Source organism: Opisthocomus hoazin, chromosome 24, assembly GCF_030867145.1.
Source record: "Opisthocomus hoazin isolate bOpiHoa1 chromosome 24, bOpiHoa1.hap1, whole genome shotgun sequence".
Classification (NCBI taxonomy): Eukaryota; Metazoa; Chordata; class Aves; order Opisthocomiformes; family Opisthocomidae; genus Opisthocomus; species Opisthocomus hoazin.
The window spans coordinates 11,230,920-11,255,420 of NC_134437.1; positions in this window are offsets into that span (position 1 = coordinate 11,230,920).

The window sequence follows — 24,501 nt, forward strand, 5'->3', positions numbered from 1 at the left end:
GCGAACGTCTGCAGATAGCTGGCAGCCTGAAGGGGCTAGCCTGGAAAGCTGTTGCTCAGCCTCATCTGCCCATGGCACTGCTCGCACAGAGGCGCAGAGAATGGGGCTGCTTGCTTGTCTTGCACCTCAAACTTCAAACGTAGTCTGGAAATGGGGGGGTCCCTGCCAGGCTACTTTCCCAGCCCTGCTCTGAGAATGCGAACATATGCAGATAGCTGACAGCCAGAAGAGGCTAGCCTGGAAAGCTGTTGCTCAGCCTCATCTGCCCATGGCACTGCTCGCACAGAGGCACAGAGACTGGGGCTGCTTGCTTGTCTTGCCACCTCAAACTTCCAACGTACACTGGAAATGGGGGCTGTTCCTGCCAGGCTCCTTTCCCAGCCCTGCTCCGAAAATGCGAACGTCTACAGATAGCTGGCAGGCAGAAGGGGCTAGCCTGGAAAGCTGTTGCTCAGCCTCATCTGCCCATGGCACTGCTCGCACAGAGGCACAGAGACTGGGGCTGCTTGCTTGTCTTGCCACATCAAACTTCAAACGTATCTTATGTTATGTGTGCTGGTCGCCACCGGTGGCCCTGCTCTGAGAATACGAACGTCTGCAGATAGCTGGCAGGCAGAAGGGGCTAGCCTGGAAAGCTGTTGCTTAGCATCATCTGCCCATGGCACTGCTCGCACAGAGGCACAGAGACTGGGTCTGCTTGCTTGTCTTGCCACCTCAAACTTCCAACGTACACTGGAAATGGGGGGTGTTCCTGCCAGGCTCCTTTCCCAGCCCTGCTCCGAAAATGCGAACGTCTACAGATAGCTGGCAGCCAGAAGGGGCTAGCCTGGAAAGCTGTTGCTCAGCCTCATCTGCCCATGGCACTGCTCGCACAGAGGCACAGAGACTGGGGCTGCTTGCTTGTCTTGCCACATCAAACTTCAAACGTATCTTATGTTGTCCGTGCTGGGCGCCTCCGGTGGCCCTGCTCCGAAAATGCGAACATCTGCAGATAGCTGGCAGGCAGAAGGGGCTAGCCTGGAAAGCTGTTGCTCAGCCTCATCTGCCCATGGCACTGCTCGCACAGAGGCACAGAGACTGGGGCTGCTTGCTTGTCTTGCCACCTCAAACTTCAAATGTAGACTGGAAGGGGGGATGTCCCTGCCAGGCTCCTTTCGCAGCCCTGCTCTGAGAATGAGACCGTCTGCAGATAGCTGGCAGCCAGAAGGGGCTAGCCTGGAAAGCTGTTGCTCAGCCTCATCTGCCCATGGCACTGCTCGCACAGAGGCACAGAGACTGGGGCTGCTTGCTTGTCTTGCCACCTCAAACTTCAAACGTATCTTATGTTGTCTGTGCTGGGTGCCTCCGGTAGCCCTGCTTCGAAAATGCGAACGTCTGCAGATAGCTGGCAGGCAGAAGGGGCTAGCCTGGAAAGCTGTTGCTCAGCCTCATCCACCCATGGCACTGCTCGCACAGAGGCACAGAGACTGGGGCTGCTTGCTTGTCTTGACACCTCAAACTTCAAACGTAGACTGGAAATGGGGGGGGTCCCTGCCAGACTCCTTTCCCAGCCCTGCTCTGAGAATGCGAACGTCTGCAGATAGCTGGCAGCCAGAAGGGGCTAGCCTGGAAAGCTGTTACTCAGCCTCAGCTGCCCATGGCACTGCTCGCACACAGGCACAGAGACTGGGGCTGCTTGCTTGTCTTGCCACCTCAAACTTCAAATGTAGACTGGAAGGGTGGAGGTCCCTGCCAGTCTTCTTTCGCAGCCCTGCTCTGAGAATGCGAACGTCTGCAGATAGCTGGCAGCCAGAAGGGGCTAGCCTGGAAAGCTGTTGCTCAGCCTCATCTGCCCATGGCACTGCTCGCACAGAGGCACAGAGACTGGGGCTGCTTGCTTGTCTTGCCACCTCAAACTTCAAACGTATATTATGTTGTCCGTGCTGGGCACCTTCGGTAGCCTTGCTCTGAGAATGCGAACGTCTGCAGATAGCTGGCAGCCGGAAGGGGCTAGCCTGGAAACCTGTTGCTCAGCCTCATCTGCCCATGGCACTGCTCGCACAGAGGCACAGAGGCTGGGGCTGCTTGCTTGTCTTGCACCTCAAACTTCAAACGTACACTGGAAATGGGGGTGTCCCTGCCAGGCTCCTTTCCCAGCCCTGCTCTGAGAATGCGAACGTCTGCAGATAGCTGGCAGGCAGAAGGGGCTAGCCTGGAAAGCTGTTGCTCAGCCTCATCTGCCCATGGCACTGCTCGCACAGAGGCACAGAGACTGGGGCTGCTTGCTTGTCTTGCACCTCAAACTTCAAATGTAGTCTGGAAATGGGGGGGTCCCTGCCAGGCTACTTTCCCAGCCCTGCTCTGAGAATGCGAACATATGCAGATAGCTGACAGCCAGAAGAGGCTAGCCTGGAAAGCTGTTGCTCAGCCTCATCTGCCCATGGCACTGCTCGCACAGAGGCACAGAGACTGGGGCTGCTTGCTTGTCTTGCCACCTCAAACTTCAAACGTATCTTATGTTGTCTGTGCTGGGCGCCTCCGGTGGCCCTGCTCTGAGAATGCGAACGTCTGCAGATAGCTGGCAGCCAGAAGCGGCTAGCCTGGAAAGCTGTTGCTCAGCCTCATCTGCCCATGGCACTGCTCGCAGAGAGGCACAGAGACTGGGGCTTCTTGCTTGTCTTGCCACCTCAAACTTCAAACGTATCTTATGTTATCTGTGCTGGTCGCCACCGGTCGCCCTGCTCTGAGAATACGAACGTCTGCAGATAGCTGGCAGGCAGAAGGGGCTAGCCTGGAAAGCTGTTGCTCAGCCTCATCTGCCCATGGCACTGCTCGCAGAGAGGCACAGAGACTGGGGCTTCTTGCTTGTCTTGCCACCTCAAACTTCAAACGTATCTTATGTTATCTGTGCTGGTCGCCACCGGTCGCCCTGCTCTGAGAATGCGAACGTCTGCAGATAGCTGGCAGCCAGAAGGGGCTAGCCTGGAAAGCTGTTGCTCAGCCTCATCTGCCCATGGCACTGCTCGCACAGAGGCACAGAGACTGGGGCTGCTTGCTTGTCTTGACACCTCAAACTTCAAACGTATCTTATGTTGTCTGTGCTGGGTGCCTCCGGTAGCCCTGCTTCGAAAATGCGAACGTCTGCAGATAGCTGGCAGGCAGAAGGGGCTAGCCTGGAAAGCTGTTGCTCAGCCTCATCTGCCCATGGCACTGCTCGCACAGAGGCACAGAGGCTGGGGCTGCTTGCTTGTCTTGCACCTCAAACTTCAAACGTACACTGGAAATGGGGGTGTCCCTGCCAGGCTCCTTTCCCAGCCCTGCTCTGAGAATGCGAACGTCTGCAGATAGCTGGCAGGCAGAAGGGGCTAGCCTGGAAAGCTGTTGCTCAGCCTCATCTGCCCATGGCACTGCTCGCACAGAGGCACAGAGACTGGGGCTGCTTGCTTGTCTTGCACCTCAAACTTCAAACGTAGTCTGGAAATGGGGGGGTCCCTGCCAGGCTACTTTCCCAGCCCTGCTCTGAGAATGCGAACATATGCAGATAGCTGACAGCCAGAAGAGGCTAGCCTGGAAAGCTGTTGCTCAGCCTCATCTGCCCATGGCACTGCTCGCACAGAGGCACAGAGACTGGGGCTGCTTGCTTGTCTTGCACCTCAAACTTCAAACGTAGTCTGGAAATGGGGGGGTCCCTGCCAGGCTACTTTCCCAGCCCTGCTCTGAGAATGCGAACATATGCAGATAGCTGACAGCCAGAAGAGGCTAGCCTGGAAAGCTGTTGCTCAGCCTCATCTGCCCATGGCACTGCTCGCACAGAGGCACAGAGACTGGGGCTGCTTGCTTGTCTTGCCACCTCAAACTTCAAACGTATCTTATGTTGTCTGTGCTGGGCGCCTCCGGTGGCCCTGCTCTGAGAATGCGAACGTCTGCAGATAGCTGGCAGCCAGAAGGGGCTAGCCTGGAAAGCTGTTGCTCAGCCTCATCTGCCCATGGCACTGCTCGCAGAGAGGCACAGAGACTGGGGCTTCTTGCTTGTCTTGCCACCTCAAACTTCAAACGTATCTTATGTTATCTGTGCTGGTCGCCACCGGTCGCCCTGCTCTGAGAATACGAACGTCTGCAGATAGCTGGCAGCCAGAAGGGTCTAGCCTGGAAAGCTGTTGCTCAGCCTCATCTGCCCATGGCACTGCTCGCAGAGAGGCACAGAGACTGGGGCTGCTTGCTTGTCTTGCCACCTCAAACTTCAAACGTATCTTATGTTATCTGTGCTGGTCGCCACCGGTCGCCCTGCTCTGAGAATGCGAACGTCTGCAGATAGCTGGCAGCCAGAAGGGGCTAGCCTGGAAAGCTGTTGCTCAGCCTCATCTGCCCATGGCACTGCTCGCACAGAGGCACAGAGACTGGGGCTGCTTGCTTGTCTTGACACCTCAAACTTCAAACGTATCTTATGTTGTCTGTGCTGGGTGCCTCCGGTAGCCCTGCTTCGAAAATGCGAACGTCTGCAGATAGCTGGCAGGCAGAAGGGGCTAGCCTGGAAAGCTGTTGCTCAGCCTCATCTGCCCATGGCACTGCTCGCACAGAGGCACAGAGACTGGGGCTGCTTGCTTGTCTTGACACCTCAAACTTCAAACGTAGTCTGGAAATGGGGGTGTCCCAGCCAGGCTCCTTTCCCAGCCCTCCTCTGAGAATGTGAACGTCTGCAGATAGCTGGCAAGCAGAAGGGGCTAGCCTGGAAAGCTGTTGCTCAGCCTCATCTGCCCATGGCACTGCTCGCACAGAGGCACAGAGACTGGGGCTGCTTGCTTGTCTTGCCACCTCAAACTTCAAACGTAGTCTGGAAATGGGGGGGTCACTGTCAGGCTCCTTTCCCAGTCCTGCTCTGAGAATGCGAACGTCTGCAGATAGCTGGCAGGCAGAAGGGGCTAGCCTGGAAAGCTGTTGCTCAGCCTCATCTGCCCATGGCACTGCTCGCACAGAGGCACAGAGGCATGGAGAATGGGGCTGCTTGCTTGTCTTGCCACCTCAAACTTCAAACGTAGACTTGAAAGGGGTGGTCCCTGCCAGGCTCCTTTTGCAGCCTTGCTCCGAATATGAGTACGTCTGCAGATAGCTGGCAGGCAGAAGGGGCTAGCCTGGAAAGCTGTTGCTCAGCCTCATCTGCCCATGGCACTGCTCGCACAGAGGCACAGAGACTGGGGCTGCTTGCTTGTCTTGCCACCTCAAACTTCCAACGTACACTGGAAATGGGGGGTGTTCCTGCCAGGCTCCTTTCCCAGCCCTGCTCCGAAAATGCGAACGTCTACAGATAGCTGGCAGCCAGAAGGGGCTAGCCTGGAAAGCTGTTGCTCAGCCTCATCTGCCCATGGCACTGCTCGCACAGAGGCAGAGAGACTGGGGCTGCTTGCTTGTCTTGCCACCTCAAACTTCAAACGTATCTTATGTTGTCCGTGCTGGGCGCCTCCGGTGGCCCTGCTCCGAAAATGCGAACATCTGCAGATAGCTGGCAGCCAGAAGGGGCTAGCCTGGAAAGCTGTTGCTCAGCCTCATCTGCCCATGGCACTGCTCGCACAGAGGCACAGAGACTGGGGCTGCTTGCTTGTCTTGCCACCTCAAACTTCAAACGTATACTTGAAGTGGGGAGTTCCCTGCCAGGCTCCTTTCGCAGCCCTGCTCCGAAAATGCGAACGTCTGCAGATAGCTGGCAGGCAGAAGGGGCTAGCCTGGAAAGCTGTTGCTCAGCCTCATCTGCCCATGGCACTGCTCGCACAGAGGCACAGAGACTGGGGCTGCTTGCTTGTCTTGACACATCAAACTTCAAACGTATCTTATGTTGTCCGTACTGGGCACCTCCGGCAGCCTTGCTCTGAGAATGCGAACGTCTGCACATAGCTGGCAGCCAGAAGGGGCTAGCCTGGAAAGCTGTTGCTCAGCCTCATCTGCCCATGGCACTACTCGCACAGAGGCACAGAGACTGGGGCTGCTTGCTTGTCTTGCACCTCAAACTTCAAACGTAGTCTGGAAATGGGGGGGTCCCTGTCAGGCTCCTTTCCCAGCCCTGCTCTGAGAATGCGAACGTCTGCAGATAGCTGGCAGCCTGAAGGGGCTAGCCTGGAAAGCTGTTGCTCAGCCTCATCTGCCCATGGCACTGCTCGCACAGAGGCACAGAGACTGGGGCTGCTTGCTTGTCTTGCCACCTCAAACTTCAAACGTATCTTATGTTGTCTGTGCTGGGTGCCTCCGGTAGCCCTGCTTCGAAAATGCGAACGTATGCAGATAGCTGGCAGGCAGAAGGGGCTAGCCTGGAAAGCTGTTGCTCAGCCTCATCTGCCCATGGCACTGCTCGCACAGAGGCACAGAGGCATGGAGAATGGGGCTGCTTGCTTGTCTTGCCACCTCAAACTTCAAACGTAGACTTGAAAGGGGTGGTCCCTGCCAGGCTCCTTTTGCAGCCTTGCTCCGAATATGAGTACGTCTGCAGATAGCTGGCAGGCAGAAGGGGCTAGCCTGGAAAGCTGTTGCTCAGCCTCATCTGCCCATGGCACTGCTCGCACAGAGGCACAGAGACTGGGGCTGCTTGCTTGTCTTGCCACCTCAAACTTCCAACGTACACTGGAAATGGGGGGTGTTCCTGCCAGGCTCCTTTCCCAGCCCTGCTCCGAAAATGCGAACGTCTACAGATAGCTGGCAGCCAGAAGGGGCTAGCCTGGAAAGCTGTTGCTCAGCCTCATCTGCCCATGGCACTGCTCGCACAGAGGCAGAGAGACTGGGGCTGCTTGCTTGTCTTGCCACCTCAAACTTCAAACGTATCTTATGTTGTCCGTGCTGGGCGCCTCCGGTGGCCCTGCTCCGAAAATGCGAACATCTGCAGATAGCTGGCAGCCAGAAGGGGCTAGCCTGGAAAGCTGTTGCTCAGCCTCATCTGCCCATGGCACTGCTCGCACAGAGGCACAGAGACTGGGGCTGCTTGCTTGTCTTGCCACCTCAAACTTCAAACGTATACTTGAAGTGGGGAGTTCCCTGCCAGGCTCCTTTCGCAGCCCTGCTCCGAAAATGCGAACGTCTGCAGATAGCTGGCAGGCAGAAGGGGCTAGCCTGGAAAGCTGTTGCTCAGCCTCATCTGCCCATGGCACTGCTCGCACAGAGGCACAGAGACTGGGGCTGCTTGCTTGTCTTGACACATCAAACTTCAAACGTATCTTATGTTGTCCGTACTGGGCACCTCCGGCAGCCTTGCTCTGAGAATGCGAACGTCTGCAGATAGCTGGCAGCCAGAAGGGGCTAGCCTGGAAAGCTGTTGCTCAGCCTCATCTGCCCATGGCACTACTCGCACAGAGGCACAGAGACTGGGGCTGCTTGCTTGTCTTGCACCTCAAACTTCAAACGTAGTCTGGAAATGGGGGGGTCCCTGTCAGGCTCCTTTCCCAGCCCTGCTCTGAGAATGCGAACGTCTGCAGATAGCTGGCAGCCTGAAGGGGCTAGCCTGGAAAGCTGTTGCTCAGCCTCATCTGCCCATGGCACTGCTCGCACAGAGGCACAGAGACTGGGGCTGCTTGCTTGTCTTGCCACCTCAAACTTCTAACGTACACTGGATATGGGGGGTGTTCCTGCCAGGCTCCTTTCCCAGCCCTGCTCCGAAAATGCGAACGTCTACAGATAGCTGGCAGGCATAAGGGGCTAGCCTGGAAAGCTGTTGCTCAGCCTCATCTGCCCATGGCACTGCTCGCACAGAGGCACAGAGACTGGGGCTGCTTGCTTGTCTTGCCACCTCAAACTTCAAACGTATCTTATGTTGTCTGTGCTGGGTGCCTCCGGTAGCCCTGCTTCGAAAATGCGAACGTATGCAGATAGCTGGCAGGCAGAAGGGGCTAGCCTGGAAAGCTGTTGCTCAGCCTCATCTGCCCATGGCACTGCTCGCACAGAGGCACAGAGACTGGGGCTGCTTGCTTCTTTTGACACCTCAAACTTCCAACGTAGACTGGAAGGGGGGGGTCCCTGCCAGGCTCCTTTCGCAGCCCTGCTCCAAAAATGCGAACGTCTGCAGATAACTGGCAGGCAGAAGGGTCTAGCCTGGAAAGCTGTTGCTCAGCCTCATCTGCCCATGGCACTGCTCGCACAGAGGCACTGAGACTGGGGCTGCTTGCTTGTCTTGCCACCTCAAACTTCAAACGTATCTTATGTTGTCTGTGCTTGGCGCCTCCGGTGGCCCTGCTCCGAAAATGCGAACATCTGCAGATAGCTGGCAGCCAGAAGGGGCTAGCCTGGAAAGCTGTTGCTCAGCCTCATCTGCCCATGGCACTGCTCGCACAGAGGCACAGAGACTGGGGCTGCTTGCTTGTCTTGCACCTCAAACTTCAAACGTAGTCTGTAAATGGGCGTGTCCCTGCCAGGCTCCTTTCCCAGCCCTGCTCTGAGAATGCGAACGTGTGCAGATAGCTGGCAGCCAGAAGGGGCTAGCCTGGAAAGCTGTTGCTCAGCCTCATCTGCCCATGGCACTGCTCGCACAGAGGCACAGAGACTGGGGCTGCTTGCTTGTCTTGCCACCTCAAACTTCTAACGTACACTGGATATGGGGGGTGTTCCTGCCAGGCTCCTTTCCCAGCCCTGCTCCGAAAATGCGAACGTCTACAGATAGCTGGCAGGCATAAGGGTCTAGCCTGGAAAGCTGTTGCTCAGCCTCATCTGCCCATGGCACTGCTCGCACAGAGGCACAGAGACTGGGGCTGCTTGCTTGTCTTGCCACCTCAAACTTCAAACGTATCTTATGTTGTCTGTGCTGGGTGCCTCCGGTAGCCCTGCTTCGAAAATGCGAACGTCTGCAGATAGCTGGCAGGCAGAAGGGGCTAGCCTGGAAAGCTGTTGCTCAGCCTCATCTGCCCATGGCACTGCTCGCACAGAGGCACAGAGACTGGGGCTGCTTGCTTGTCTTGCCACCTCAAACTTCAAATGTGTACTTGAAGTGGGGAGTTCCCTGCCAGGCTCCTTTCCCAGCCCTGCTCCGAAAATGCGAACGTCTGCAGATAGCTGGCAGGCAGAAGGGGCTAGCCTGGAAAGCTGTTGCTCAGCCTCATCTGCCCATGGCACTGCTCGCACAGAGGCACAGAGACTGGGGCTGCTTGCTTGTCTTGCCACATCAAACTTCAAACGTATCTTATGTTGTCCGTGCTGGGTGCCTCCGGTAGCCCTGCTCTGAGAATGCGAACGTCTGCAGATAGCTGGCAGCCAGAAGGGGATAACCTGGAAAGCTGTTGCTCAGCCTCATCTACCCATGGCACTGCTCGCACAGAGGTACAGAGACTGGGGCTGCTTGCTTGTCTTGCCACCTCAAACTTCAAACGTATCTTATGTTATCTGTGCTGGTCGCCACCGGTCGCCCTGCTCTGAGAATACGAACGTCTGCAGATAGCTGGCAGCCAGAAGGGGCTAGCCTGGAAAGCTGTTGCTCAGCCTCATCTGCCCATGGCGCTGCTCGCACAGAGGCACAGAGACTGGGGCTGCTTGCTTCTTTTGACACCTCAAACTTCCAACGTAGACTGGAAGGGGGGGGTCCCTGCCAGGCTCCTTTCGCAGCCCTGCTCCAAAAATGCGAACGTCTGCAGATAGCTGGCAGCCAGAAGGGGCTAGCCTGGAAAGCTGTTGCTCAGCCTCATCTGCCCATGGCACTGCTCGCACAGAGGCACAGAGACTGGGGCTGCTTGCTTGTCTTGCCATCTCAAACTTCAAACGTATACTTGAAGTGGGGAGTTCCCTGCCAGGCTCCTTTCGCAGCCCTGCTCCGAAAATGCGAACGTCTGCAGATAGCTGGCATCCAGAAGGGGCTAGCCTGGAAAGCTGTTGCTCAGCCTCATCTGCCCATGGCACTACTCGCACAGAGGCACAGAGACTGGGGCTGCTTGCTTGTCTTGCACCTCAAACTTCAAACGTAGTCTGCAAATGGGGGGGTCCCTGTCAGGCTCCTTTCCCAGCCCTGCTCTGAGAATGCGAACGTCTGCAGATAGCTGGCAGCCTGAAGGGGCTAGCCTGGAAAGCTGTTGCTCAGCCTCATATGCCCATGGCACTGCTCGCACAGAGGCACAGAGACTGGGGCTGCTTGCTTGTCTTGCCACCTCAAACTTCTAACGTACACTGGATATGGGGGGTGTTCCTGCCAGGCTCCTTTCCCAGCCCTGCTCCGAAAATGCGAACGTCTACAGATAGCTGGCAGGCATAAGGGGCTAGCCTGGAAAGCTGTTGCTCAGCCTCATCTGCCCATGGCACTGCTCGCACAGAGGCACAGAGACTGGGGCTGCTTGCTTGTCTTGCCACCTCAAACTTCAAACGTATCTTATGTTGTCTGTGCTGGGTGCCTCCGGTAGCCCTGCTTCGAAAATGCGAACGTCTGCAGATAGCTGGCAGGCAGAAGGGGCTAGCCTGGAAAGCTGTTGCTCAGCCTCATCTGCCCATGGCACTGCTCGCACAGAGGCACAGAGACTGGGGCTGCTTGCTTGTCTTGCCACCTCAAACTTCAAATGTGTACTTGAAGTGGGGAGTTCCCTGCCAGGCTCCTTTCCCAGCCCTGCTCCGAAAATGCGAACGTCTGCAGATAGCTGGCAGGCAGAAGGGGCTAGCCTGGAAAGCTGTTGCTCAGCCTCATCTGCCCATGGCACTGCTCGCACAGAGGCACAGAGACTGGGGCTGCTTGCTTGTCTTGCCACCTCAAACTTCAAACGTATCTTATGTTGTCCGTGCTGGGTGCCTCCGGTAGCCCTGCTCTGAGAATGCGAACGTCTGCAGATAGCTGGCAGCCAGAAGGGGCTAACCTGGAAAGCTGTTGCTCAGCCTCATCTGCCCATGGCACTGCTCGCACAGAGGCACAGAGACTGGGGCTGCTTGCTTGTCTTGCCACCTCAAACTTCAAACGTATCTTATGTTGTCTGTGCTGGGCGCCTCGGGTAGCCCTACTCTGAGAATGCGAACGTCTGCAGATAGCTGGCAGGCAGAAGGGGCTAGCCTGGAAAGCTGTTGCTCAACCTCATCTGCCCATGGCACTGCTCGCACAGAGGCACAGAGACTGGGGCTGCTTGCTTGTCTTGCCACCTCAAACTTCAAATGTATCATATGTTGTCTGTGCTGGGCGCCACCGGTGGCCCTGCTCTGAGAATACGAACGTCTGCAGATAGCTGGCAGCCAGAAGGGGCTAGCCTGGAAAGCTGTTGCTCAGCCTCATCTGCCCATGGCACTGCTCGCACAGAGGCACAGAGACTGGGGCTGCTTGCTTCTTTTGACACCTCAAACTTCCAACGTACACTGGAAGGGGGGGGTCCCTGCCAGGCTCCTTTTGCAGCCCTGCTCCAAAAATGCGAACGTCTGCAGATAGCTGGCAGGCAGAAGAGTCTAGCCTGGAAAGCTGTTGCTCAGCCTCATCTGCCCATGGCACTGCTCGCACAGAGGCACAGAGACTGGGGCTGCTTGCTTGTCTTGCCACCTCAAACTTCAAACGTATCTTATGTTGTCTGTGCTGGGTGCCTCCGGTAGCCCTGCTTCGAAAATGCGAACGTCTGCAGATAGCTGGCAGGCAGAAGGGGCTAGCCTGGAAAGCTGTTGCTCAGCCTCATCTGCCCATGGCACTGCTCGCACAGAGGCACAGAGACTGGGGCTGCTTGCTTGTCTTGCCACCTCAAACTTCAAATGTGTACTTGAAGTGGGGAGTTCCCTGCCAGGCTCCTTTCCCAGCCCTGCTCCGAAAATGCGAACGTCTGCAGATAGCTGGCAGGCAGAAGGGGCTAGCCTGGAAAGCTGTTGCTCAGCCTCATCTGCCCATGGCACTGCTCGCACAGAGGCACAGAGACTGGGGCTGCTTGCTTGTCTTGCCACCTCAAACTTCAAACGTATCTTATGTTGTCCGTGCTGGGTGCCTCCGGTAGCCCTGCTCTGAGAATGCGAACGTCTGCAGATAGCTGGCAGCCAGAAGGGGCTAACCTGGAAAGCTGTTGCTCAGCCTCATCTGCCCATGGCACTGCTCGCACAGAGGCACAGAGACTGGGGCTGCTTGCTTGTCTTGCCACCTCAAACTTCAAACGTATCTTATGTTGTCTGTGCTGGGCGCCTCGGGTAGCCCTACTCTGAGAATGCGAACGTCTGCAGATAGCTGGCAGGCAGAAAGGGCTAGCCTGGAAAGCTGTTGCTCAACCTCATCTGCCCATGGCACTGCTCGCACAGAGGCACAGAGACTGGGGCTGCTTGCTTGTCTTGCCACCTCAAACTTCAAATGTATCATATGTTGTCTGTGCTGGGCGCCACCGGTGGCCCTGCTCTGAGAATACGAACGTCTGCAGATAGCTGGCAGCCAGAAGGGGCTAGCCTGGAAAGCTGTTGCTCAGCCTCATCTGCCCATGGCACTGCTCGCACAGAGGCACTGAGACTGGGACTGCTTGCTTGTCTTGCCACCTCAAACTTCAAACGTATCTTATGTTGTCCGTGCTTGGCGCCTCCGGTGGCCCTGCTCCGAAAATGCGAACATCTGCAGATAGCTGGCAGCCAGTAGGGGCTAGCCTGGAAAGCTGTTGCTCAGCCTCATCTGCCCATGGCACTGCTCGCACAGAGGCACAGAGACTGGGGCTGCTTGCTTGTCTTGCCACCTCAAACTTCAAATGTAGACTGGAAGGGGGGATGTCCCTGCCAGGCTCTTTTCCCAGCCCTGCTCTGAGAATGCGAACGTCTGCAGATAGCTGGCAGCCAGAAGGGGCTAGCCTGGAAAGCTGTTGCTCAGCCTCATCTGCCCATGGCACTGCTCGCACAGAGGCACAGAGACTGGGGCTGCTTGCTTGTCTTGCACCTCAAACTTCAAACGTAGTCTGGAAATGGGCGTGTCCCTGCCAGGCTCCTTTCCCAGCCCTGCTCTGAGAATGCGAACGTGTGCAGATAGCTGGCAGCCAGAAGGGGCTAGCCTGGAACGCTGTTGCTCAGCCTCATCTGCCCATGGCACTGCTCGCACAGAGGCACAGAGACTGGGGCTGCTTGCTTGTCTTGCCACCTCAAACTTCAAACGTATCTTATGTTATCTGTGCTGGGTGCCTCCGGTAGCCCTGCTTCGAAAATGCGAACGTCTGCAGATAGCTGGCAGCCAGAAGGGGCTAGCCTGGAACGCTGTTGCTCAGCCTCATCTGCCCATGGCACTGCTCGCACAGAGGCACAGAGACTGGTGCTGCTTGCTTGTCTTGCCACCTCAAACTTCAAACGTATATTATGTTGTCTGTGCTGGGTGCCTCCGGTAGCCCTGCTTCGAAAATGCGAACGTCTGCAGATAGCTGGCAGCCAGAAGGGGCTAGCCTGGAAAGCTGTTGCTCAGCCTCATCTGCCCATGGCACTGCTCGCACAGAGGCACAGAGACTGGGGCTGCTTGCTTGTCTTGCCACCTCAAACTTCAAACATATCTTATGTTGTACGTGCTGGGCATCTCCGGTAGCCTTGCTCTGAGAATGCGAACGTCTGCAGATAGCTGGCAGCCAGAAGGGGCTAGCCTGGAATGCTGTTGCTCAGCCTCATCTGCCCATGGCACTGCTCGCACAGAGGCACAGAGACTGTGGCTGCTTGCTTGTCTTGCCACCTCAAACTTCAAACGTATCTTATGTTATCTGTGCTGGTCGCCACCGGTCGCCCTGCTCTGAGAATACGAACGTCTGCAGATAGCTGGGAGCCAGAAGGGGCTAGCCTGGAAAGCTCTTGCTCAGCCTCATCTGCCCATGGCACTGCTCGCACAGAGGCACAGAGACTGGGGCTGCTTGCTTCTTTTGACACCTCAAACTTCCAACGTAGACTGGAAGAGGGGGGTCCCTGCCAGGCTCCTTTTGCAGCCCTGCTCCAAAAATGCGAACGTCTGCAGATAGCTGGCAGGCAGAAGAGTCTAGCCTGGAAAGCTGTTGCTCAGCCTCATCTGCCCATGGCACTGCTCGCACAGAGGCACAGAGACTGGGGCTGCTTGCTTGTCTTGCCACCTCAAACTTCAAACGTATCTTATGTTGTCTGTGCTGGGTGCCTCCGGTAGCCCTGCTTCGAAAATGCGAACGTCTGCAGATAGCTGGCAGGCAGAAGGGGCTAGCCTGGAAAGCTGTTGCTCAGCCTCATCTGCCCATGGCACTGCTCGCACAGAGGCACAGAGACTGGGGCTGCTTGCTTGTCTTGCCACCTCAAACTTCAAATGTGTACTTGAAGTGGGGAGTTCCCTGCCAGGCTCCTTTCCCAGCCCTGCTCCGAAAATGCGAACGTCTGCAGATAGCTGGCAGGCAGAAGGGGCTAGCCTGGAAAGCTGTTGCTCAGCCTCATCTGCCCATGGCACTGCTCGCACAGAGGCACAGAGACTGGGGCTGCTTGCTTGTCTTGCCACCTCAAACTTCAAACGTATCTTATGTTGTCCGTGCTGGGTGCCTCCGGTAGCCCTGCTCTGAGAATGCGAACGTCTGCAGATAGCTGGCAGCCAGAAGGGGCTAACCTGGAAAGCTGTTGCTCAGCCTCATCTGCCCATGGCACTGCTCGCACAGAGGCACAGAGACTGGGGCTGCTTGCTTGTCTTGCCACCTCAAACTTCAAACGTATCTTATGTTGTCTGTGCTGGGCGCCTCGGGTAGCCCTACTCTGAGAATGCGAACGTCTGCAGATAGCTGGCAGGCAGAAAGGGCTAGCCTGGAAAGCTGTTGCTCAACCTCATCTGCCCATGGCACTGCTCGCACAGAGGCACAGAGACTGGGGCTGCTTGCTTGTCTTGCCACCTCAAACTTCAAATGTATCATATGTTGTCTGTGCTGGGCGCCACCGGTGGCCCTGCTCTGAGAATACGAACGTCTGCAGATAGCTGGCAGCCAGAAGGGGCTAGCCTGGAAAGCTGTTGCTCAGCCTCATCTGCCCATGGCACTGCTCGCACAGAGGCACTGAGACTGGGACTGCTTGCTTGTCTTGCCACCTCAAACTTCAAACGTATCTTATGTTGTCCGTGCTTGGCGCCTCCGGTGGCCCTGCTCCGAAAATGCGAACATCTGCAGATAGCTGGCAGCCAGTAGGGGCTAGCCTGGAAAGCTGTTGCTCAGCCTCATCTGCCCATGGCACTGCTCGCACAGAGGCACAGAGACTGGGGCTGCTTGCTTGTCTTGCCACCTCAAACTTCAAATGTAGACTGGAAGGGGGGATGTCCCTGCCAGGCTCTTTTCCCAGCCCTGCTCTGAGAATGCGAACGTCTGCAGATAGCTGGCAGCCAGAAGGGGCTAGCCTGGAAAGCTGTTGCTCAGCCTCATCTGCCCATGGCACTGCTCGCACAGAGGCACAGAGACTGGGGCTGCTTGCTTGTCTTGCACCTCAAACTTCAAACGTAGTCTGGAAATGGGCGTGTCCCTGCCAGGCTCCTTTCCCAGCCCTGCTCTGAGAATGCGAACGTGTGCAGATAGCTGGCAGCCAGAAGGGGCTAGCCTGGAACGCTGTTGCTCAGCCTCATCTGCCCATGGCACTGCTCGCACAGAGGCACAGAGACTGGGGCTGCTTGCTTGTCTTGCCACCTCAAACTTCAAACGTATCTTATGTTATCTGTGCTGGGTGCCTCCGGTAGCCCTGCTTCGAAAATGCGAACGTCTGCAGATAGCTGGCAGCCAGAAGGGGCTAGCCTGGAACGCTGTTGCTCAGCCTCATCTGCCCATGGCACTGCTCGCACAGAGGCACAGAGACTGGTGCTGCTTGCTTGTCTTGCCACCTCAAACTTCAAACGTATATTATGTTGTCTGTGCTGGGTGCCTCCGGTAGCCCTGCTTCGAAAATGCGAACGTCTGCAGATAGCTGGCAGCCAGAAGGGGCTAGCCTGGAAAGCTGTTGCTCAGCCTCATCTGCCCATGGCACTGCTCGCACAGAGGCACAGAGACTGGGGCTGCTTGCTTGTCTTGCCACCTCAAACTTCAAACATATCTTATGTTGTACGTGCTGGGCATCTCCGGTAGCCTTGCTCTGAGAATGCGAACGTCTGCAGATAGCTGGCAGCCAGAAGGGGCTAGCCTGGAATGCTGTTGCTCAGCCTCATCTGCCCATGGCACTGCTCGCACAGAGGCACAGAGACTGTGGCTGCTTGCTTGTCTTGCCACCTCAAACTTCAAACGTATCTTATGTTATCTGTGCTGGTCGCCACCGGTCGCCCTGCTCTGAGAATACGAACGTCTGCAGATAGCTGGGAGCCAGAAGGGGCTAGCCTGGAAAGCTCTTGCTCAGCCTCATCTGCCCATGGCACTGCTCGCACAGAGGCACAGAGACTGGGGCTGCTTGCTTCTTTTGACACCTCAAACTTCCAACGTAGACTGGAAGAGGGGGGTCCCTGCCAGGCTCCTTTCGCAGCCCTGCTCCAAAAATGCGAACGTCTGCAGATAGCTGGCAGCCAGAAGGGTCTAGCCTGGAAAGCTGTTGCTCAGCCTCATCTGCCCATGGCACTGCTCGCACAGAGGCACAGAGACTGGGGCTGCTTGCTTGTCTTGCCACATCAAACTTCAAACGTATCTTATGTTGTCCGTGCTGGGCGCCTCCGGTGGCCCTGCTCCGAAAATGCGAACATCTGCAGATAGCTGGCAGCCAGAAGGGGCTAGCCTGGAAAGCTGTTGCTCAGCCTCATCTGCCCATGGCACTGCTCGCACAGAGGCACAGAGACTGGGGCTGCTTGCTTGTCTTGCCACCTCAAACTTCAAATGTAGACTGGAAGGGTGGAGGTCCCTGCCAGTCTTCTTACGCAGCCCTGCTCTGAGAATGCGAACGTCTGCAGATAGCTGGCAGCCAGAAGGGGCTAGCCTGGAAAGCTGTTGCTCAGCCTCATCTGCCCATGGCACTGCTCGCACAGAGGCACAGAGACTGGGGCTGCTTGCTTGTCTTGCCACATCAAACTTCAAACGTATCTTATGTTGTCCGTGCTGGGCACCTCGGGTAGCCTTGCTCTGAGAATGCGAACGTCTGCAGATAGCTGGCAGCCAGAAGGGGCTAGCCTGGAAAGCTGTTGCTCAGCCTCATCTGCCCATGGCACTGCTCGCACAGAAGCACAGAGACTGGGGCTGCTTGCTTGTCTTGCACGTCAAACTTCAAACGTAGTCTGGAAATGGGGGTGTCCCTGCCAGGCTCCTTTCCCAGCCCTGCTCTGAGAATGCGAACGTCTGCGGATCGCTGGCAGCCTGAAGGGGCTAGCCTGGAAAGCTGTTGCTCAGCCTCATCTGCCCATGGCACTGCTCGCACAGAGGCACAGAGACTGGGGCTGCTTGCTTGTCTTGCCACCTCAAACTTCAAACGTAAACTGGAAATGGGGGGGTCCCTGCCAGGCTCCTTTCCCAGCCCTGCTCTGAGAATGCGAACGTCTGCAGATAGCTGGCAGGCAGAAGGGGCTAGGCTGGAAAGCTGTTGCTCATCCTCATCTGCCCATGGCACTGCTCGCACAGAGGCACAGAGACTGGGGCTGCTTGCTTGTCTTGCCACCTCAAACTTCAAACGTATCTTATGTTGTCTGTGCTGGGCGCCTCCGGTGTCGCTGCTCTGAGAATGCGAACGTCTGCAGATAGCTGGCAGGCAGAAGGGGCTAGCCTGGAAAGCTGTTGCTCAGCCTCATCTGCCCATGGCACTGCTCGCACAGAGGCACAGAGACTGGGGCTGCTTGCTTGTCTTGACACCTCAAACTTCAAACGTATCTTATGTTATCTGTGCTGGTCGCCACCGGTGGCCCTGCTTCGAAAATGCGAACGTCTGCAGATAGCTGGCAGGCAGAAGGGGCTAGCCTGGAAAGCTGTTGCTCAGCCTCATCTGCCCATGGCACTGCTCGCACGGAGGCACAGAGATGGGGCTGCTTGCTTCTCTTGCCACCTCAAACTTCCAACGTAGACTGGAAGGGTGGGGGTCCCTGCCAGGCTCCTTTCGCAGCCCTGCTCCAAAATTGCGAACGTCTGCAGATAGCTGGCAGGCAGAAGGGGCTAGCCTGGAAAGCTGTTGCTCAGCCTCATCTGCCCATGGCACTGCTCGCACAGAGGCACAGAGACTGGGGCTGCTTGGTTGTCTTGCCACCTCAAACTTCAAATGTAGACTGGAAGTGTGGAGGTCCCTGCCAGTCTTCTTTCGCAGCCCTGCTCTGAGAATGCGACCGTCTGCAGATAGCTGGCAGCCAGAAGGGGCTAGCCTGGAAAGCTGTTGCTCAGCCTCATCTGCCCATGGCACTGCTCGCACAGAGGCACAGAGACTGGGGCTGCTTGCTTGTCTTGCCACCTCAAACTTCAAACGTATCTTATGTTGTCCGTGCTGGGCACCTCCGGTAGCCTTGCTCTGAGAATGCGAACGTCTGCAGATAGCTGGCAGGCAGAAGGGGCTAGCCTGGAAAGCTGTTGCTCAGCCTCATCTGCCCATGGCACTGCTCGCACAGAGGCACAGAGACTGGGGCTGCTTGCTTGTCTTGCACCTCAAACTTCAAACGTAGTCTGGAAATGGGGGTGTCCCTGCCAGGCTCCTTTCCCAGCCCTGCTCTGAGAATGCGAACGTCTGCAGATAGCTGGCAGCCAGAAGGGGCTAGCCTGGAAAGCTGTTGCTCAGCCTCATCTGCCCATGGCACTGCTCGCACAGAGGCACAGAGGCACAGAGACTGGGGCTGCTTTCTTATCTTGCACCTCAAACTTCAAACGTAGTCTGGAAATGGGGGGGTCCCTGCCAGGCTACTTTCCGAGCCCTGCTCTGAGAATGCGAACATATGCAGATAGCTGGCAGCCAGAAGGGGCTAGCCTGGAAAGCTGTTGCTCAGCCTCATCTGCCCATGGCACTGCTCGCAGAGAGGCACAGAGACTGGGGCTGCTTGCTTGTCTTGCCACCTCAAACTTCAAACGTATCTTATGTTATCTGTGCTGGTCGCCACCGGTCGCCCTGCTCTGAGAATACGAACGTCTGCAGATAGCTGGCAGGCAGAAGGGGCTAGCCTGGAAAGCTGTTACTTAGCCTCATCTGCCCATGGCACTGCTCGCACAGAGGCACAGAGACTGGGTCTGCTTGCTTGTCTTGCCAACTCAAACTTCCAACGTACACTGGAAATGGGGGGTGTTCCTGCCAGGCTCCTTTCCCAGACCTGCTCCGAAAATGCAAACGTCTACAGATAGCTGGCAGCCAGAAGGGGCTAGCCTGGAAAGCTGTTGCTCAGCCTCATCTGCCCATGGCACTGCTCGCACAGAGGCACAGAGACTGGGGCTGCTTGCTTGTCTTGCCACCTCAAACTTCAAATGTAGACTGGAAGGGGGGATGTCCCTGCCAGGCTCCTTTCGCAGCCCTGCTCTGAGAATGCGAACGTCTGCAGATAGCTGGCAGCCAGAAGGGGCTAGCCTGGAAAGCTGTTGCTCAGCCTCATCTGCCCATGGCACTGCTCGCACAGAGGCACAGAGACTGGGGTTGTTTGCTTGTCTTGCCACCTCAAACTTCAAACGTATCTTATGTTGTCTGTGCTGGGTGCCTCCGGTAGCCCTGCTTCGAAAATGCGAACGTCTGCAGATAGCTGGCAGGCAGAAGGGGCTAGCCTGGAAAGCTGTTGCTCAGCCTCATCTGCCCATGGCACTGCTCGCACAGAGGCACCGAGACTGGGGCTGCTTGCTTGTCATGCCACCTCAAACTTCAAGTGTAGACTGGAAGGGGGGAGGTCCCTGCCAGGCTCCTTTCGCAGCCCTGCTCTGAGAATGCGAACATCTGCAGATAGCTGGCAGGCAGAAGGGGCTAGCCTGGAAAGCTGTTGCTCAGCCTCATCTGCCCATGGCACTGCTCGCACAGAGGCACAGAGACTGGGGCTGCTTGCTTGTCTTGCCACCTCAAACTTCAAACGTATCTTATGTTGTCTGTGCTGGGCGCCTCCGGTGGCACTGCTCTGAGAATGCGAACGTCTGCAGATAGCTGGCAGGCAGAAGGGGCTAGCCTGGAAAGCTGTTGCTCAGCCTCATCTGCTCATGGCACTGCTCGCAGAGAGGCACAGAGACTGGGGCTGCTTGCTTGTCTTGCCACCTCAAACTTCAAACGTATCTTATGTTATCTGTGCTGGTCGCCACCGGTCGCCCTGCTCTGAGAATACGAACGTCTGCAGATAGCTGGCAGGCAGAAGGGGCTAGCCTGGAAAGCTGTTGCTCAGCCTCATCTGCCCATGGCACTGCTCGCACAGAGGCACAGAGACTGGGGCTGCTTGCTTGTCTTGCCACCTCAAAGTTCCAACGTACACTGGAAATGGGGGGTGTTCCTGCCAGGCTCCTTTCCCAGCCCTGCTCCGAAAATGCGAACGTCTACAGATAGCTGGCAGCCAGAAGGGGCTAGCCTGGAAAGCTGTTGCTCAGCCTCATCTGCCCATGGCACTGCTCGCACAGAGGCACAGAGACTGGGGCTGCTTGCTTGTCTTGCCACATCAAACTTCAAACGTATCTTATGTTTTCCGTGCTGGGCGCCTCCGGTGGCCCTGCTCCGAAAATGCGAACATCTGCAGATAGCTGGCAGGCAGAAGGGGCTAGCCTGGAAAGCTGTTGCTCAGCCTCATCTGCCCATGGCACTGCTCGCACAGAGGCACAGAGACTGGGGCTGCTTGCTTGTCTTGCCACCTCAAACTTCAAACGTATCTTATGTTGTCTGTGCTGGGCGCCTCCGGTGGCCCTGCTCTGAGAATGCGAACGTCTGCAGATAGCTGGCAGCCAGAAGGGGCTAGCCTGGAAAGCTGTTGCTCAGCCTCATCTGCCCATGGCACTGCTCGCAGAGAGGCACAGAGACTGGGGCTGCTTGCTTTTCTTGCCACCTCAAACTTCAAACGTATCTTATGTTATCTGTGCTGGTCGCCACCGGTCGCCCTGCTCTGAGAATACGAACGTCTGCAGATAGCTGGCAGGCAGAAGGGGCTAGCCTGGAAAGCTGTTGCTTAGCCTCATCTGCCCATGGCACTGCTCGCACAGAGGCACAGAGACTGGGTCTGCTTGCTTGTCTTGCCAACTCAAACTTCCAACGTACACTGGAAATGGGGGGTGTTCCTGCCAGGCTCCTTTCCCAGCCCTGCTCCGAAAATGCGAACGTCTACAGATAGCTGGCAGGCAGAAGGGGCTAGCCTGGAAAGCTGTTGCTCAGCCTCATCTGCCCATGGCACTGCTCGCACAGAGGCACAGAGACTGGGGCTGCTTGCTTGTCTTGCCACCTCAAACTTCAAATGTAGACTGGAAGGGGGGATGTCCCTGCCAGGCTCCTTTCGCAGCCCTGCTCTGAGAATGCGAACGTCTGCAGATAGCTGGCAGCCAGAAGGGGCTAGCCTGGAAAGCTGTTGCTCAGCCTCATCTGCCCATGGCACTGCTCGCACAGAGGCACAGAGACTGGGGTTGTTTGCTTGTCTTGCCACCTCAAACTTCAAACGTATCTTATGTTGTCTGTGCTGAGTGCCTCCGGTAGCCCTGCTTCGAAAATGCGAACGTCTGCAGATAGCTGGCAGGCAGAAGGGGCTAGCCTGGAAAGCTGTTGCTCAGCCTCATCTGCCCATGGCACTGCTCGCACAGAGGCACAGAGACTGGGGCTGCTTGCTTGTCTTGCCACCTCAAACTTCAAACGTATCTTATGTTGTCCGTGCTGGGCACCTCCGGTAGCCTTGCTCTGAGAATGCGAACGTCTGCAGATAGCTGGCAGCCAGAAGGGGCTAGCCTGGAAAGCTGTTGCTTAGCCTCATCTGCCCATGGCACTGCTCGCACAGAGGCACAGAGACTGGGGCTGCTTGCTTGTCTTGCCACCTCAAACTTCAAATGTAGACTGGAAGGGTGGAGGTCCCTGCCAGTCTTCTTTCGCAGCCCTGCTCTGAGAATGCGAACGTCTGCAAATAGCTGGCAGCCAGAAGGGGCTAGCCTGGAAAGCTGTTGCTCAGCCTCATCTGCCCATGGCACTGCTCGCACAGAGGCACAGAGACTGGGGCTGCTTGCTTGTCTTGCCACCTCAAACTTCCAACGTACACTGGAAATGGGGGGTGTTCCTGCCAGGCTCCTTTCCCAGCCCTGCTCCGAAAATGCGAACGTCTACAGATAGCTGGCAGCCAGAAGGGGCTAGCCTGGAAAGCTGTTGCTCAGCCTCATCTGCCCATGGCACTGCTCGCACAGAGGCACAGAGACTGGGGCTGCTTGCTTGTCTTGCCACCTCAAACTTCAAACGTATCTTATGTTGTCTGTGCTGGGTGCCTCCGGTAGCCCTGCTTCGAAAATGCGAACGTCTGCAGATAGCTGGCAGGCAGAAGGGGCTAGCCTGGAAAGCTGTTGCTCAGCCTCATCTGCCCATGGCACTGCTCGCACAGAGGCACAGAGACTGGGGCTGCTTGCTTGTCTTGACACCTCAAACTTCAAACGTTGTCTGGAAATGGGGGTGTCCCTGCCAGCCTCCTTTCCCAGCCCTCCTCTGAGAATGCGAACGTCTGCAGATAGCTGGCAGGCAGAAGGGGCTAGCCTGGAAAGCTGTTGCTCAGCCTCATCTGCCCATGGCACTGCTCGCACAGAGGCACAGAGACTGGGGCTACTTGCTTGTCTTGCCACCTCAAACTTGAAATGTGTACTTGAAGTGGGGAGTTCCCTGCCAGGCTCCTTTCCCAGCCCAGCTCCGAAAATGCGAACTTCTGCAGATAGCTGGCAGCCAGAAGGGGCTAGCCTGGAAAGATGTTGCTCAGCCTCATGTGCCCATGGCACTGCTCGCACAGAGGCACAGAGACTGGGGCTGCTTGCTTGTCTTGCCACATCAAACTTCAAACGTAGACTTGAAAGGGGGGGTCCCTGCCAGGCTCCTTTCGCAGCCTTGCTCCGAATATGAGTACGTCTGCAGATAGCTGGCAGCCAGAAGGGGCTAGCCTGGAAAGCTGTTGCTCAGCCTCATCTGCCCATGGCACTGCTCGCACAGAGGCACAGAGACTGGGGCTGCTTGCTTCTCTTGCCACCTCAAACTTCAAACGTAGACTGCAAGGGGGGGGTCCCTGTGAGGCTCCTTTCGCAGCCCTGCTCCAAAAATACGAACGTCTGCAGATAGCTGGCAGCCAGAAGGGGCTAGCCTGGAAAGCTGTTGCTCAGCCTCATCTGCCCATGGCACTGCTCGCACAGAGGCAGAGAGACTGGGGCTGCTTTCTTGTCTTGCCACCTCAAACTTCAAACGTATGTTATGTTGTCCGTGCTGGGCGCCTCCGGTGGCCCTGCTCCGAAAATGCGAACATCTGCAGATAGCTGGCAGGCAGAAGGGGCTAGCCTGGAAAGCTGTTGCTCAGCCTCATCTGCCCATGGCACTGCTCGCACAGAGGCACCGAGACTGGGGCTGCTTGCTTGTCATGCCACCTCAAACTTCAAGTGTAGACTGGAAGGGGGGAGGTCCCTGCCAGGCTCCTTTCGCAGCCCTGCTCTGAGAATGCGAACATCTGCAGATAGCTGGCAGGCAGAAGGGGCTAGCCTGGAAAGCTGTTGCTCAGCCTCATCTGCCCATGGCACTGCTCGCACAGAGGCACAGAGACTGGGGCTGCTTGCTTGTCTTGACACCTCAAACTTCAAACGTTGTCTGGAAATGGGGGTGTCCCTGCCAGCCTCCTTTCCCAGCCCTCCTCTGAGAATGCGAACGTCTGCAGATAGCTGGCAGGCAGAAGGGGCTAGCCTGGAAAGCTGTTGCTCAGCCTCATCTGCCCATGGCACTGCTCGCACAGAGGCACAGAGACTGGGGCTACTTGCTTGTCTTGCCACCTCAAACTTGAAATGTGTACTTGAAGTGGGGAGTTCCCTGCCAGGCTCCTTTCCCAGCCCTGCTCCGAAAATGCGAACTTCTGCAGATAGCTGGCAGCCAGAAGGGGCTAGCCTGGAAAGATGTTGCTCAGCCTCATGTGCCCATGGCACTGCTCGCACAGAGGCACAGAGACTGGGGCTGCTTGCTTGTCTTGCCACATCAAACTTCAAACGTAGACGTGAAAGGGGGGGTCCCTGCCAGGCTCCTTTCGCAGCCTTGCTCCGAATATGAGTACGTCTGCAGATAGCTGGCAGCCAGAAGGGGCTAGCCTGGAAAGCTGTTGCTCAGCCTCATCTGCCCATGGCACTGCTCGCACACAGGCACAGAGACTGGGGCTGCTTGCTTCTCTTGCCACCTCAAACTTCAAACGTAGACTGCAAGGGGGGGGTCCCTGTGAGGCTCCTTTCGCAGCCCTGCTCCAAAAATACGAACGTCTGCAGATAGCTGGCAGCCAGAAGGGGCTAGCCTGGAAAGCTGTTGCTCAGCCTCATCTGCCCATGGCACTGCTCGCACAGAGGCAGAGAGACTGGGGCTGCTTTCTTGTCTTGCCACCTCAAACTTCAAACGTATCTTATGTTGTCCGTGCTGGGCGCCTCCGGTGGCCCTGCTCCGAAAATGCGAACATCTGCAGATAGCTGGCAGGCAGAAGGGGCTAGCCTGGAAAGCTGTTGCTCAGCCTCATCTGCCCATGGCACTGCTCGCACAGAGGCACCGAGACTGGGGCTGCTTGCTTGTCATGCCACCTCAAACTTCAAGTGTAGACTGGAAGGGGGGAGGTCCCTGCCA